This window comes from Nipponia nippon, unplaced genomic scaffold (assembly GCF_047370975.1).
Source record: "Nipponia nippon isolate SJK-2023a ecotype South Korea unplaced genomic scaffold, ASM4737097v1 scaffold_4, whole genome shotgun sequence".
Classification (NCBI taxonomy): domain Eukaryota; kingdom Metazoa; phylum Chordata; class Aves; order Pelecaniformes; family Threskiornithidae; genus Nipponia; species Nipponia nippon.
This window is the reverse complement of record NW_028262358.1, coordinates 4,977,932-4,992,093: the sequence shown is the minus strand read 5'-3', so window position 1 is coordinate 4,992,093 and position 14,162 is coordinate 4,977,932. Positions and strand designations below refer to the sequence as shown.

At 46.8% G+C, this 14,162-nt stretch overlaps 1 protein-coding gene and 1 long non-coding RNA gene across 4 annotated transcripts in view; one reads left to right on the top strand and one right to left on the bottom strand.

Annotated features, from left to right (window-relative positions):
- The window catches only part of BMP2 (bone morphogenetic protein 2), a 346,349-nt gene that overhangs the window by 105,155 nt on the left and 227,032 nt on the right, over positions 1-14,162 (bottom strand). The window lies entirely within an intron of this gene.
- On the top strand, positions 70-1,575 carry LOC148053076 (uncharacterized). Of its 2 annotated transcripts, XR_015708740.1 has the most exons (4): positions 70-163; positions 444-617; positions 694-797; positions 1,078-1,575. It is a non-coding gene; the product is annotated as an uncharacterized LOC148053076 (long non-coding RNA). The 2 variants fall into 2 exon arrangements; XR_015708739.1 differs by having other exon boundaries at positions 85-617.

Sequence of the window (14,162 nt, the reverse complement as noted above, 5' to 3'; positions counted from 1 at the left end):
GCGGCACCGGCTGGGAAGCGCCGCCGGCCTGGCCCGGGCGGTCGTGCCCCGCCGCCGGATCGGCGGCGGGGCACGACCGCCCGGGCCAGGCCGGGCCGAGCAAGGACCCGTTGTGGCTCCGCCGCCGCAACTCGGATTTAGCGCCGTGCCCCGGCGCTTCAAGGTGTGAAGGTCACGTAAGGTATCGGGAGAATCCCCGCCGCTTTAAAAGCACGTTAAGTATATCGCCAGTCTTCAGGGCTTTACCGGCAGCGGGGCGCGGGAGCCCGCTGCCCCAGCCCGGCCTCGGGGCCGGGAAGCCGGGGCTTTCCTCGCTCCCCTCCCCGAACGGGAGGCGCCCAGGCTCCTCCCGGCGCATCCGACTGCGGGCTCGGCCCCGCGGACGGCGGAGGCTTTGGTGGTTTTATTTTTTTTTTTTTTTTTTAAAATGATTATTTTTTAAGATGTGGCTGCCCTCCAGTGGTGGAAATGCGGCGGATCGCCGGCAAACCACCCTCCGCCAGCCCGCGGAACCCTCCTCTCCGCCCGGCACCTGCCCCGGGGCCCAGCGGCGTCCCTCGCTCCCTTGGCGGATACCAGCAAACCACTTAATCCCGATACGACTGAGTAACTTGCGGGTAGGGATGCGCCCTTTGCCCCGTCTCTTGTTCGTCTGCCTGGGCTCCGCGGTAAGGCCCGGCCCTTCTTGCGCAGGTACCGAGCGAGACTGAGCCATTTAGGGTCCTCGTCAAAGCCGAAGCCATCGGCGCACCGTCGTTAGCCGGGGTCCCGCTGCTCGCGCGGGCTTTCCCGGCAAGGTGAGTGCCCTGTGCTGCACCTCCTCTGCCCGGTACCTCTCAGGGGCTTCATTTGCAAAAGACACAGACAGCCTTTGACACCTTGAATTACTGCGGAGGAGGATTTAAAGCAATAACAACCCAGACAGCTCCATTACCAGCTCCTCCTTTGGGAGCGGCCTTTTCCCTCCATTTTATGACTTGTCAACATAGGAAAACCACCGATCCGAGGCAGGAATTCAGCACATTTGGGCTGGAATAATTCCTCCTGTGGATCTTCTTCTCTTGGCTCTCCTATCAGGTCAGAGGGACTTCAGCTACACCGGCAAAACGTCGCTGCGGGATGAGGTGCTCACACGGGGAGTTACACACCGGCGCAACGAACCACCGTAGCACTACACCAGCCTAATTAAAGAGCTGGTAAAGCGCCTTCATACCAACAGCTCCCAACGCTTCTTAACCTGATTTTCGCTCGCCGCCACGCATACCTGCCGGCAGGCGAGGTGACACAGAGCGAGGTGAAATCCTTCAAAAGTTTAGTTACTTTTCCGTTGCGTTCCAGCGCAGATAATGTTTAATTTTATGACTTCCTGCAAGTCTTTAGCATGAACTGAAAGTGCGTGCAGTGTGACTTCAGGGTATGCCAATTATGTAAATCAGCACTAAAATAACAATGGCAACGTAGTTTACACATCACTGACATTAAATGAGCACTTCAGCTTGTAATTGCCATTCCAGTTCAATCTGTAGTGGGTCATGCCAGGAAAAAGTCATTTCTTGCCTCAACACTTACTGCCTGTGCCTGGAGCATAGGCTGTACTGTATGCCCAGCTCCACGTTATCTCCGGGAGCTTTCTATATTAGGATGATGAACCTTGTAAGGGAGAAACGTGGTTGTGGTTGTTCTGAAGGCCTGCACGTACTCTGATCCGGTATCAAGAGGGTCTTGTAGGTTTGCCTCTCTCGGATTTTAAACATAAATAGGGTCTCACAGTCTTGCACTCTCTTGGCCATAAAACACATTTCCCCTTCTAGTTTGTCATCTCTCAGTCTATTTGGATCAGGAGCTGCCGGGGCAGTGACTCTGCCTTCCCTTCTGTTTCCATGAGGTCCCAAAAGCCAACACCGAAGCACTTTTAACATGTTCCCTGAACGCACTGGCACCCACGCCAGAACCTCAGCCGTGCCCCAGCACCTTCCCCATGCTGCCTGCCCCTCACCGAGGCAGATCTGGCTCCCTTTCAGCCCGTGCCCTGGTGAATATGGGGAATAAGGCCCTCAAAGTGTCATCCATGAAGGTCCGGTTACAGTTCGTGCCTCATCAGCGCAACAACCAACTAAATGCCCCTCTGCAGAGCCCACCGCCTTTCAATACTGCATTCAGGCCTGCTCCCGCTGCCTCTCTAGCATCAGCACACCTGGGGCCGCAAGCTGAGAAGCATCTTTAGCATGATAGAGAGCATTAGAGACCAGTGTATTTAGGTATGACGAATGCAGAGCTTGGTCTGTGGAGCGCAAACGCGCCAGGACGTTCCCACCCAGACTTCCAGCTCCCCGAACGAGCCTCTGCAGCGGGCATAATGCCCTTGTCCCCTTCCCACCCCTACAGCCGTGCAGCAGCGCGCCTGAGAGAAAGAAACCAAAGCTCAACCAGCCGGCATCTCCTGGTGCTGCGATTCCTCGCAAGCTCGGTGAAATGGAGGAGTCGGGCGGTACATCAGCTACAGATCCAGCCCCATCGCGGTGGGCTCCCACAACATCATTTCATTTTACAGAGTTACTTTTCAGATCAAGCCTGCTCTTCAGCTAAACTCCTGCCCGAGGGAGAACCCACCACTTACACTGAAAAGATCTGGTACAGACGTGGGGTTTTAGGAAACCTGACCGCGCATATTTGTTAATCTCCTTTGTGAAACTTCATTTCCCTGCTCCTGAACTTTGTATAGTTGACCCGACTGATTAATTTCTTTCTTCTTTCTCTCCTGCACTCTCTTGCCCCCCCCCCTCCCTTTTTTTTTTTTTGGTTTAGTGTTTTTTTGGAGAGTGTTGAGCCAGTAAATGCTCAGCGAGCGGCACCTGCTGCTAAGGTTTCAGATCCAGGTGTTCCTTTCCAGGACCCAAACACAGCTGGTAGATCTTAACTTCAGGTGTTGTTGGGTTTTCTTAGTAAAATGATAGAAAACTATCCAAATAAGGATAGGTTTTACAACACGGTGAGAGTCCTTTCTCAAGACTAGAGGGGGGAAAGAAGAAAATCTTTTTTCCCCCAGCATTTTCTTCTTACAAATACTACACCAAATCACATTTATACACTGCCACCATGTAGTGTCTTTTCTTCCAACCTGGTTAAATTGCAACCATCATTGTTGCACAAGACTTCAGCTGGAAGACCTAGATGAGAAATGCTCACTAGGGTCTCTGACCATAACTTGTAATCCTTAACAAAATGACCTAATTTCTGACTTAGGTAGAGACGCGGGTCTGCAGAAACACTCGCATCGCTCTGTGCACATTGACAGTCAACAGTTTGACTGCTCACTTCAGCAGACCAGTCAGACCAATGCTGAGCATTTTTGAAAATTCCCACTTTAGACCACTGTCCCCTGGATATCGTAAGTACGTCAGATGTGAAATATTAATGGTAGTGAGCTTTTTTATAGATTTTGCACATTTTAGTGAATAAACCTCTTGATAAAAATCTGTGCTGAAGTATGAAACGTGTACATGGTACAGCATCAAATGCTAGAGGGGCGACTTCTGAAAATGAGTTAAGATGTGTTAGTGATGTTGAGGTTTTGGCTTCGTAACGGGTGGAGATTATCTGAAAGCTTTTCAGTTCCTGAACTGTGCTTCCTGTTGGCATCTGTGTGAATATGATGTGTGGCCATTCTTTAAAATATTCCTTAATACTGTTTTCTGAAGACATATTTGTCTTTTGGTGGTTCGTCTTTTAATGTCTATCAATTGTCTCTGCTGCGCAGCCTGTCTCCCGTTCCATGAAGGACGGATTCTCGCCTGAGAAGATAATTTACAAGATGGTGGTTTGTTTTCGAAGAGGAGAAAGGCATTTTATTCAGAAATGTCTGTTGCTTTCTTATTCACCTTTGCTGAAATCTGGCAGCTCTTCAAAGCTCTTGCTCTGTTTCACAGCGAGTCTCAACTCCATTCATCAAATCTCAGCTTTCCTTCCGTCATAGCAGCAGGGAAATTGGAATTTATCACGAAATACAATGCAGACCCAGTATATTCTACATTTCCAGTATGTCTCCATTGCTAGAAAACGATAACAGTTGCTCCTAACAGTGTTACGTCGGCAAATACAGGCTGCAGTAATCAGTTCACATGGCTGTGCAACTTTTATATTGTAAGACAAATTCCTACAATTTGTAAGACAATCGCTGGGGAAAGAGGAAGAAGGGAGGCTAACATGATAACCCTTTTTTTATTGCTTTCTCCTTTCTCCTACAAACTTCCAAATATCAAAATCCAGTCTTAGACCTGTGGCTTTTATTGTTAAGAGGTGACAAAATGCCGTAACGCCTCTGTACAGCTTGGAGAACAACCGAGCCATCACCGGACAGATTCCTAGGCACCGCCACTGTTTATGTACCTTTAATTACATGCAGTATGAATAGTCACAGGCTGGCAGGCTAGGGAGATTCAGTAGGCAGTGAACTAAGATTCAGGAGACCTCAGTTCTCACTAGAAGCATCCTCTGTCTTCCCTCTGTGCCCCAGTTTTCCCACCTTGGAAATGGGGATGATCATGCTGACCCCCACTTGTAAGTCCCTGCAAGACCTTCAAGAAAAAGCAGTATGAGTTAGGCACTGCTATTGTTTGGGGCTAAATACTAGGTTAATGCCAACAGTAATCTCAAATAGCTGAAATCCCAGGGCTCGATCTTGCCTTAAAGACAGTGGCAAAATTCCTACTGGTTTCAGTGGTACAGGCTCACATGTTTAAGTGATGAAGAGACAGGGATGCCGACTATTCCGGTCAGAAGATTCGGAGCAAAGAGGGATTTATTAATTATATAAGTCCTGTTAGGAAGACAATGAGGTGATGGTGTTCCCCCACATAAAAGAGAAATGGCTGCGTCACAGATGGTCCACTTCAGGAGCTTATAATTTCATCACTGCAGAGATACTGACGTCAAGTAAAATGGAGGATAATATATGGTTACGCATATTGCCTTAAGAAGTGCATATTTTAGCAGTGAAACTGGATAATGCTTTGCAATTAAAATAAAATAAAGGCAAGCGTGACGTTCTGTTTAAGCAGATTGTCTGTATGAAGGCTTTATTGTAGCTGCAGATTTAGGGCATATGAAAAGGTTTTCTGTGCTTAGTTGCAGGATGAAAAACATTGCATCATCAGGCATTCTTGTTCTCTAACACTTCTTTGCCAGTATGCCTTTGATAACTAATGCTTGCAATTTTATTTTCTAGTGTAAAGTCATGTTTTCTCAGGTCATTATCATTCCAATTTTTAAATATCCTCTTAAAACTAGACAGAACTACAGAAAGCAATAGTAAAGCTTTGTGCCTGCTCGGTGGCATGTGCTCGGCACAAGCGATCAGCTGCTGCAGCTGCTTCGCGCTGGCAGGAAAGCTATTTGCAAGTTGCTTTCAATTACGTCCCTGGTTCCCAGCTCTGCCCGGTCTCCAGAGAAGCTCTGATGGGCACAGGTCTCAGGTTCAATCACCACCCTGTAACTTTGATTTGGTAGCTTGTTTGCTGGTGTGCTACAAAATTTACTGACTGGGAGGGGTCTTAGGAGAACAACATCCTTTGACCGTTCCCGGGCTCTTGCCTGCTCCAGCGCTGCAGCGCTCCCTCTGCGGTGTTCCAGAAAGCACCCTCTAAATTGCAGAAACTAATTATTAGAGGCACGCATTGGACTGCTTGAAGGTATCATTTATCCCCAGAACATCTGTAGCCCCAAAGTCATAGTACCCTTCCTGTATTCGGCCTCCCCATTCCTCTCCAAGAGGAGGAAGAACTGCTACCTCCATTTTACAAGAGGGGAAAAGGGGCAGAGAGTGGTGCAAGGCTGTTTTTCTAAGAGGAATACAGGGGCCCAAAGATCTATATAGGTCACACTGAGATTTTTGACGATGCATAATCAGGTTAGACACAGTTTTGGGGTTAAACTCCCAAAACTTCAGTAAGTACTCAGCTTATGTAGACATTTTTGAAAAGCCCAATACCAAATCTATTATCCAATAATTTCCTGAGGAATTCCTGCAGTGCCTTGTCCACGGTTCTTACTGCAACCCGTAAGTCCTAGCAGGAATATAACCTTCTCATTCAACTATGGGGAAAAGCTCTGATCTTGTAAGAGTCAACCTGCGCTGGAGAGAGGGTTTTTTTACAACTTTGGTTGTAAACTTTGGTTGGCTGAAGATACTGCCCAGGGTATCGACACACAGATTTGTTCCCTAACCGGATCAGTCGCCGTAGCAGAGGAGCACAGTGAATTCCCTGGCCTGCTGTGCCATCGCCTCCTCCCTTCGGCTTTTCTTCAGGCCCCGCTGCAGGATGGGTGTTGTACAGCCCATCTGCTTAGCGCTTTTCGAAAGCCTGGGCCAACCTTTACCTTCCTTAACACCTTTAACAACCTTCCCCCGCCACACCTCGGCTTCCTGCTTTTTTCTGAAATTTGCAATGACCTATCTACCCTTAGTTTACGTGCTTGTAAAACTAAGCATGTCCTTCAGCCCGTTCAGGATTAGGCTGAAAAAGCAGTACCATAAAACGTTCATGATGTGCAGCATCGTCCAATTACTAATTCCATTATTCCCATCAATTCTGCGTTCGCTAACTGGACTTACACACCCTTGGTGTTGTATTACTGTAGGAGGTTTGCCCTTTCTTAGATTTTCTATTTTCTATACGTTATTCGTGCGTATAGACTCAGTAAACATTCACATCCACTTAACGTGGGTATACTAAACATTGAATAGATTCCTCTTGTCAGCCGTGGAATAAACTCCTTTCAAATAAATCAAAATACTAAACAAACAAACAAGCCGGGGAACCACGGAATAACCTCCATTTATTTTGCACCTTTGACCTTCTCGCTTGCTCTCCGCTCCCCTGTGCACATCCCAAGCCTCTGCGTACGGCCCTGACAGCCACTGGGTTTTGAAAAAGAAAAAGGAAAAAGGAAAAAGGAACTGCCCCCAAATTTCTCCTGCCCCTTTGTTTGCCAGAAAAGGCAGCCAGCACATGAATCGGGGAAGAAGCAAGATCACCGCAAGCCCAAAATTGCTACCTCAAATAATCTAAAACAGACTGAATGGATTCTGCAACTCCTGGTTCAGATGCTCACACAGCCTAGGAAGAACCCTGAGGACCTAAAAATTAAGTTTATGAATAAATCCTTGAAAAACTAGGGCCACTCTCTCCATACCAGTGGAAAACTGAAATTCCAAGTTGCGCAATCGAATGTGATATTCATTTCTGCAGCTGGTGGGAAAATAGTTTCCTTACAAAATAAATTTAATAAAAAGTAGACTGGTTTGTATCTATTTTTTCCCTAAGCAACTTCTAAAATGTCAGACATTAATATTAAGGAACTTTGATAGATTAAAAAAACACACCACTGTAATAAGATGTAAATATTATTTTTTCCTTCCTTCCTTCCATTCATTTACAATATTGGACATGTTCTGATAAAACAACCTGAATTTGCCAGGGCCGAAACTGTGAAAAAGCATTTCTACAAACTCTCCAAATGAAAATATACATATATGATATAATAAAGGTTTATTTCCCTTAAGCCGAAGTGATTTCGCAGCTAGCAAATGCTGAATGCCATTTGCACCACATTGTCGTGTGCGTCCAGGCAGCTGTACGCATATTTTACGTGTTTGCTTTCATTAGAAATAACAAATTCTAATTTCATTAGAAATACAAAATTCGTCTTCACTGGATCATGATCATGGCTTCTGTTTGAAATATTTCTCCTGTATTTAACAAGCCTTGTAGGCTCTCGGATTGAAAATCCTCACTATATAGAAGAGCTAGGGTAGCTCCCATGCATCACGTAAGTTAGGCCGTAAAATTTGGGCAAAATAGCGTATGGGCCCTGTGCTGGTCTGCTGCGTGCATACGAATTTTAATGACTGCACATCTCAGCCGTATTGCTGCAACGAGCTGTATGTGTGCCTATCCAGACTCGCTACAAGAACTGGTTGCTTTTGCTACTAACTCCAAAGCAGTAACAAAAGGCAGAAACTGCAGACTTCATTGATGTGTTTGGTCTTATGGCTCATGGGAAGCTGTCCTGGCGCATTCAACTGCCTGATTTACCCATTCTGCAGGCAAATGATGTGCACAAGCTACCGAAGTAACTCAAACAGATGCTGCTGCTATTACGGTGCGTTGTCGGTCCCAACACGCTGGGTATCAGCTATTGCAGCAGTTAGCTTTAGTGTCTGAAGTCCATCTCTTTGGCTTTTGATCTGCTCTGTGGCTTTCCCAAAACCCCACGTGGAAAGGAGGCTCCTGAGCTGCCACATGGTGATCATTTAAATTAAACATTTTTAAGCAGAGCAGCAGATTAGCAGAAGGAATATCCCCATTGTGTTCAGGGAAATAGTATTTTTCAGTGTCCCTCAAGAGCGGTATAACTGCTCTTGGCAATCCCTTCATCAGCCCTGCTGCTGACAAAGGGGTTTCTAATACCACTACTTTGATATAAACGACGTAATAACACCAGGAAAGGCTAAATAACCCACCCGAATGAGGAGGCTTTCTCTTACTGTAATATTTCACATCCTGAAAGCAGAAGAAACCTCAGCAATGGATTCCATCTTAAGGGAGAAAATGAAACCCCAAGTTAACTGTGGGGAAGCGAATCTCTATCTCACCCGTACTAGGCCAGTGGCGTGTAGCATGGGCATTTGGAAGTTGGCACCTGCAGCCTGGAAGGCTTCTGTCACCGTGCTGGGCTTGCACAGCCAACACAAGGCAAGGCTTTCAGGCCAGAAAGTGGGGTTCGGGAGGTAGAGTGTCTCTAGTTTCTCCCCAGTTTATCGAAACTGCAACTCTTCCTTCACTTGTGTTGAAGGCGCTATTTACCTTAGGGCATTAACTAGAAATCCAGGTCCAGCCATACCAAAGCGACCTGTCATGTCACTGCCCAAGCTCAAAGACATGATGAAAAATGTATCGTATTCCCCGCTTCCTTCTTCCCTTCCCTTCCCTTCCCTTCCCTTCCCTTCCCTTCCCTTCCCTTCCCTTCCCTTCCCTTCCCTTCCCTTCCCTTCCCTTCCCTTCCCTTCCCTTCCCTTCCCAGCACATCGCTCCTGTTCCTCCTGGCCCCACTGCATTTCCAGAGAAGCAAAATCCTCTTCTTCCAAAGCCCAGGGCAAAATTCCATGGGAGCAAGCTAGACCCACAGCCCTGTTTGTATCTCTTCCTCTAAGGCTACATCTCTACTAGTAAATTAAGTGTGCCTGAGAACATTCCTGGGCATGGAGGCCAGCTGGCATGGAAAAGCCTGCTTCACTGCTAGCTTCCACACCAGGGTGGCTGCATGCAAACTGCTGCTTGGGGATGGTCCCGGGAATGTTGGAACAAACCACGGCTAGAAACCGTTTGGGAGAGAGCTTCTTGGCCTGGCCCAAAAGCATACCGGAGGTGTCCTGACAGTACAATCAGTCGCTGGCTTTTGGCTGGGCCCAAAAGTGTTCCCAGGCACTACTTTATTTACCAGTACAGGTGTAGCCCCAGGCCATGCTTACCTCTGCCTGCCCAGGTACCACGGGGAGGACGCAGGACCTAGATTAACACTGTCATCACTTCAGTCAGCTGATCGTGATTTCATACACTTGTTGAACGCACCTTTTATCTCTACAGAAGTTGTTGATAAGAGAGCATTTAAACCAGCCTAGAGGGGAAACCACTTGAAAGCGGAGTTGCAGTGATCCAGAGAGCAGCTCTGGGGCAGGTCTGGACCGAAACGGGGTGGGATCCCCGGCTGCTGCTGAGCTGTGGTGAGGCAGGAGGACTCCCAAGGACGCCTGTGGGGCCGTGGCCCGTGCTCAGCCATTCCCACAGAGGGGCTGAAGGATATTTGCCGCGAATTGTGCACAGGCTTGCCAGGATCTGCTTTGCTTGCCAGGCTCTATGGAGTTCTGCATTGGCACGCTAACGGCATGTACCACAACGTAGTTTTGCATTGCATTTGGTCCAGAAGCTGGTCCATACCGGCACCCGACTTGGGACTGGCATCCTCTTTATCAGGCTGTCACGCTACGGCCATAAACCCTGTTCTGGTTGCAGGGAGCAGGGAAAGGGATTGCCTTTTCCTCCCGCATCCTCACGGAGAGTTAGTGCCTCCTCCACTTCACTTGCACAACCACTCCCTAACTCAGGTCTCCCCATACGCTCCCAGTTAGGATAAAACTTCTCCATGCATTTAAGCTAACTCCAGCTATTTTCTCTGGACCAGGTTAGGGAGGAATTGTATGTGCGGTTCTGCTGGCAGGTGAAAGGGGAGAGGCAGCTCCGGGAGAGGAGCAGGGACAAGCAGCTGGCTTGACAGAAAGTGCTGATGCCAGACGTCGATGTGTGACCACCACCTCTTTGGGCACGTTTTTCTCTCAGTTGTGTTGTTGTTTTTTTTTAAAACAGCTCAGTGATGGGAGTGAATATGTTTTTATCCAGTTCACCAGACAAACACATGGTCCCAAATTCCTCCCCAGAAGCAATCTGTTCACTAGAGACAATTATTCAGTCAAATCTCATTCAAGTTTTCTTCCTTCACTATCAAGCCATAAATGGCAGAAGATACCAGCGATCTCCACTTAAGCACTACCTGTGCCCAGGGCTTCTGTGCAGCCAAGGCAAAGCCACTTCTCCCATATATGCTGCAGCTCGATAACACCTTGTCTGGGTTCAGGCTTCGCATTTCCAGTGGCCAGTCTATCCCAGAGATGAAAGACCCTTCCCTCCTCTCTCCGTCCACCCTCTATTCAGCACGGGGACTTTCTGAAGCAAGCCTGGCTGCCAAGAACGCAGTCCCAAACAACTCCACTGCTTGAAGTGCAGGTTGCCACCCTCCCTCCCTTCGGATACCTCCTTCCCAGCCCCAGCCACCCAGCCCCGCTCCATCTCTTCTGCCAAAACAAGTGCTCCTGCAGTAAATAGGTTCAAAGAGCTGGTTTGTCTGAAAAGTATGAGCATGTACACAGCGCTTCGCTTAGCGGGGTCCTGACCTCAGTTGGAGCTTCTACCTTACAAATATATTCTTTGCCTTTATATTTAAACAAAATGTAAACTGATTTAATAATTAAATCTCAGTTAAAATCTTTAACTTGTAAACCAGGATTTAAAAATCTGTAGGATCCACATTCCCTTCCCTGCCATAGCTGAAGGTGCAGTAGCTAACTTTTCAGCCAACATTGTTTTGTTCAAAATCAAATGAGGTTCATATTAAGCCTACAAAAGGTAATCATGATCGATGATCTGGGCTGCCCAACTACAATTCCTTTAGTAACAAAAATATTTTGTAAGTTCATTTATTATTGAGATCAAGCAATGAGTCTGGAGCTACATAAAATGGTTCCAATTAGATTCAAGTAATTGCCATTTTGAGTGAACATAAGCTTTTCTGGATTAAAAAAAAAAGGTAATAAAAGCTCAAGTAAGCTCACATCTGAGATTTAAGCCTTCAAAGCTTATTTTGCCTCCCCCCCTCCCCTTTTTTTTTTTTTTAGTGTGAGAGAGACACACACAGGAGGATGGGGGGAGGAGGAACAAGGATGTCTGAAAGAAGAGGAGTGATTTTCCCAAGCTGATTTCTCTTCCTGGGTGACCCGGTCTCCCTGGGAATGCTGCCCATGTGATCTGCACCAACTGGATCAGCAACAGCGCGAGAATGAAGAGCTTCCGCAGCATCATTAAAATAAGTGGCAAAGGGGGGAAAAGCCAGCAAAGCGCAAGTTTAATAATCTCACTGAAACCCTCCTGCAGACGAGGGAAAAGTGTCTTCTGCAGCAGCAGCTTTCAGAGCAAATGTTGGAGCACGTAGTAAATGAAAATGATTTCAGCACAGCGCCAGCTGGATCCCCACAGCAGCTGAATTAGTCCACCAGAGAGACAAATGCTTTATATGCTGATGAAAGCGCTTTCTTGGAGCCACTGAGACCCACTCCAGAGCAGAAAGCATTCAGGTGCCCCTTAATACTGAGATTTAGGATCCCAACTCAGAGTTAAGTCCCAGGCCCACACACACTTTTCAGGCTGTGCTGTGTGTTGAAGCATAGCTTGAAACAATTTTCCAACCAGTGGTGGGGCAGAGGGCTGAAGCCACTGCCCACCTTCCACGCTGTGAAGAACGTCTTCCGTCCATGGACGTATGGATGCAAAAAGAGAAGGATGGGATAAGATAATATTTCCGCACTCCATGAGCATCAGCCACACACACATACCTCATACAGGCGTTTCATAGGGCGCAGTGTCATCACCCTGTATATTACCTGTCTCTCACTACAAATGTTGACCTTCAGCAAGCAAGGAAGACTACAAGTGACTGAGGAGTTATTAGCGAGGGAAAGAAGATAGATTGTTTCTGATTTTAATACGTTTGTTTCTTCTTTTTATTGCCCAGATGTCATCATTAGATACTCAATATCCTGTGCCCACCCGAAGGTCTACAAAAGTTCTCTACTGCCTCTACAAATGGTTTAATCTCTAGAGTGCAATTTGCTAATAATTACAGTCAGATCATAAATACAGATTCACATTTTTACATGGCTTCATATAGCTTCTTTTGGGTCTGAATATGTATCAATATAACATAGGACACTTTTTGCTTTAGCTCAACTTTGGTTTGCAGCTTTTCAGTGTTCCTGTTTCAAGTCTTGGAGAGGAATATGAAGTCTAAGTCTAGTGAACTCTTATAGCTCAGCTGAAACTGTGCTGCCTCGTAACAGCTGAAGACGTAGCCTGTCCTAAAAACACTTCTTACAATATCTTGGCATTTCTGGGACTAGTCCCTGATTAAACATGACAAAAAAACAGTATCTTTTCCTTAAAGACAGTCTCCCATGATTCCCACAGGCATGCTAGCTTCAGGTTTTGTCCTAAGCTTGTAAATATTTTTCCTAAACGAGGGTTCAAGAAGAAAAGTTTTAAAAGGCAGGAAATGTCAATAGTTGGTTTTGATGAGAAACAAGTGCCTTCTTTCTCTTGCTTTTAAAAGATTTTCTTTCCCCCCAGAAACCAGAGGAGCACCTGAGTGCCAAGGCAGGTCAGCACAGCCACACAAAGCTCTGCTCTGGACACTTCCAACCACAGCCCCATCTTCCCCAGACAGTTGCTTCCCGAGGCTGTGGGAATGAACTCGGGTGCAGCGTCACACAAGTTTCTATCCTCTGCCAGAAACACAGTGCTACACATCAGTCTAGTCTGGGTCACGGCTTGTTCCAAAGAGCCTTCTGGTGAACATGCACAGAAGTAGCTGCAAGGCTTAGGCCCCGATCAGATTAACTCCTGATCTGGCACTGGAAACCAAAACCAACAGTTCACAGCTCCCGTTGTTTCATTTCCCTCTGCTGTGGGAGACTGGGGCTCCATTTCCTTGCTGTTCTGCTACTTGCAAACACGAGCTGCAGTTCCACAAGACCAGAGCTGCTAAAACCTCTCGACGTTAAAAATAATCAACTTCTTTCCACCTCCTAAGGACTGAGCTAGTGCCCTCGAGGCATTCGTAAACCCTACAATTCTAAGCCTATGGGCAGCACCAAGGGGTCTGGTGTACTGGACCACTCTCTAAATAGCATCTTTTGCTACAGAAACTAACAACTTCATTCAGTGAATCTTTCCCAAACCTGGGAGTGCCAAACTCACACTGTCCTGCAGTAGACTCTGGATTACCTACAACAACATATAGACCTCCCCTCTGAGATGGGCTGAACAGGACCGATCCACAAATTTCAAACAGCTCTGACAACCCCCCTTCTTTTTTGGAGATTAAAAAAAAAAAAAAAAAAGAAAACTACACACGTTTTCTGCTCAGAAGTCATCAGTACCCTAAACAGAGAGTGTGTGGGGAATGGAAAGCTCATTACTCCTGGTTAGCGGGAACTGAGGTTTCAGTCATGCTCTCCCGCCATGGCCCAGGAAGGCTGTTTTCTGCTTGCGGGTTAACGTCCTTTTGTTCTCCCTATTATCCGGGTAAAAAGGAAGCTCTAAATGCAGTTGGCTCGCTACTTCACCAAAGTTAAAGTCAACTGACTGTGCTGGGGAGTCTCAAATGTTTTCTTTCCTCATAAATTATCTTCATTAGCTATGTAAATAGAACCCTAATGAGATACTAATTGGTTGTTAAGATTTCAATCTCAAATAACAAAAACAGTTTTGCAGTAATGC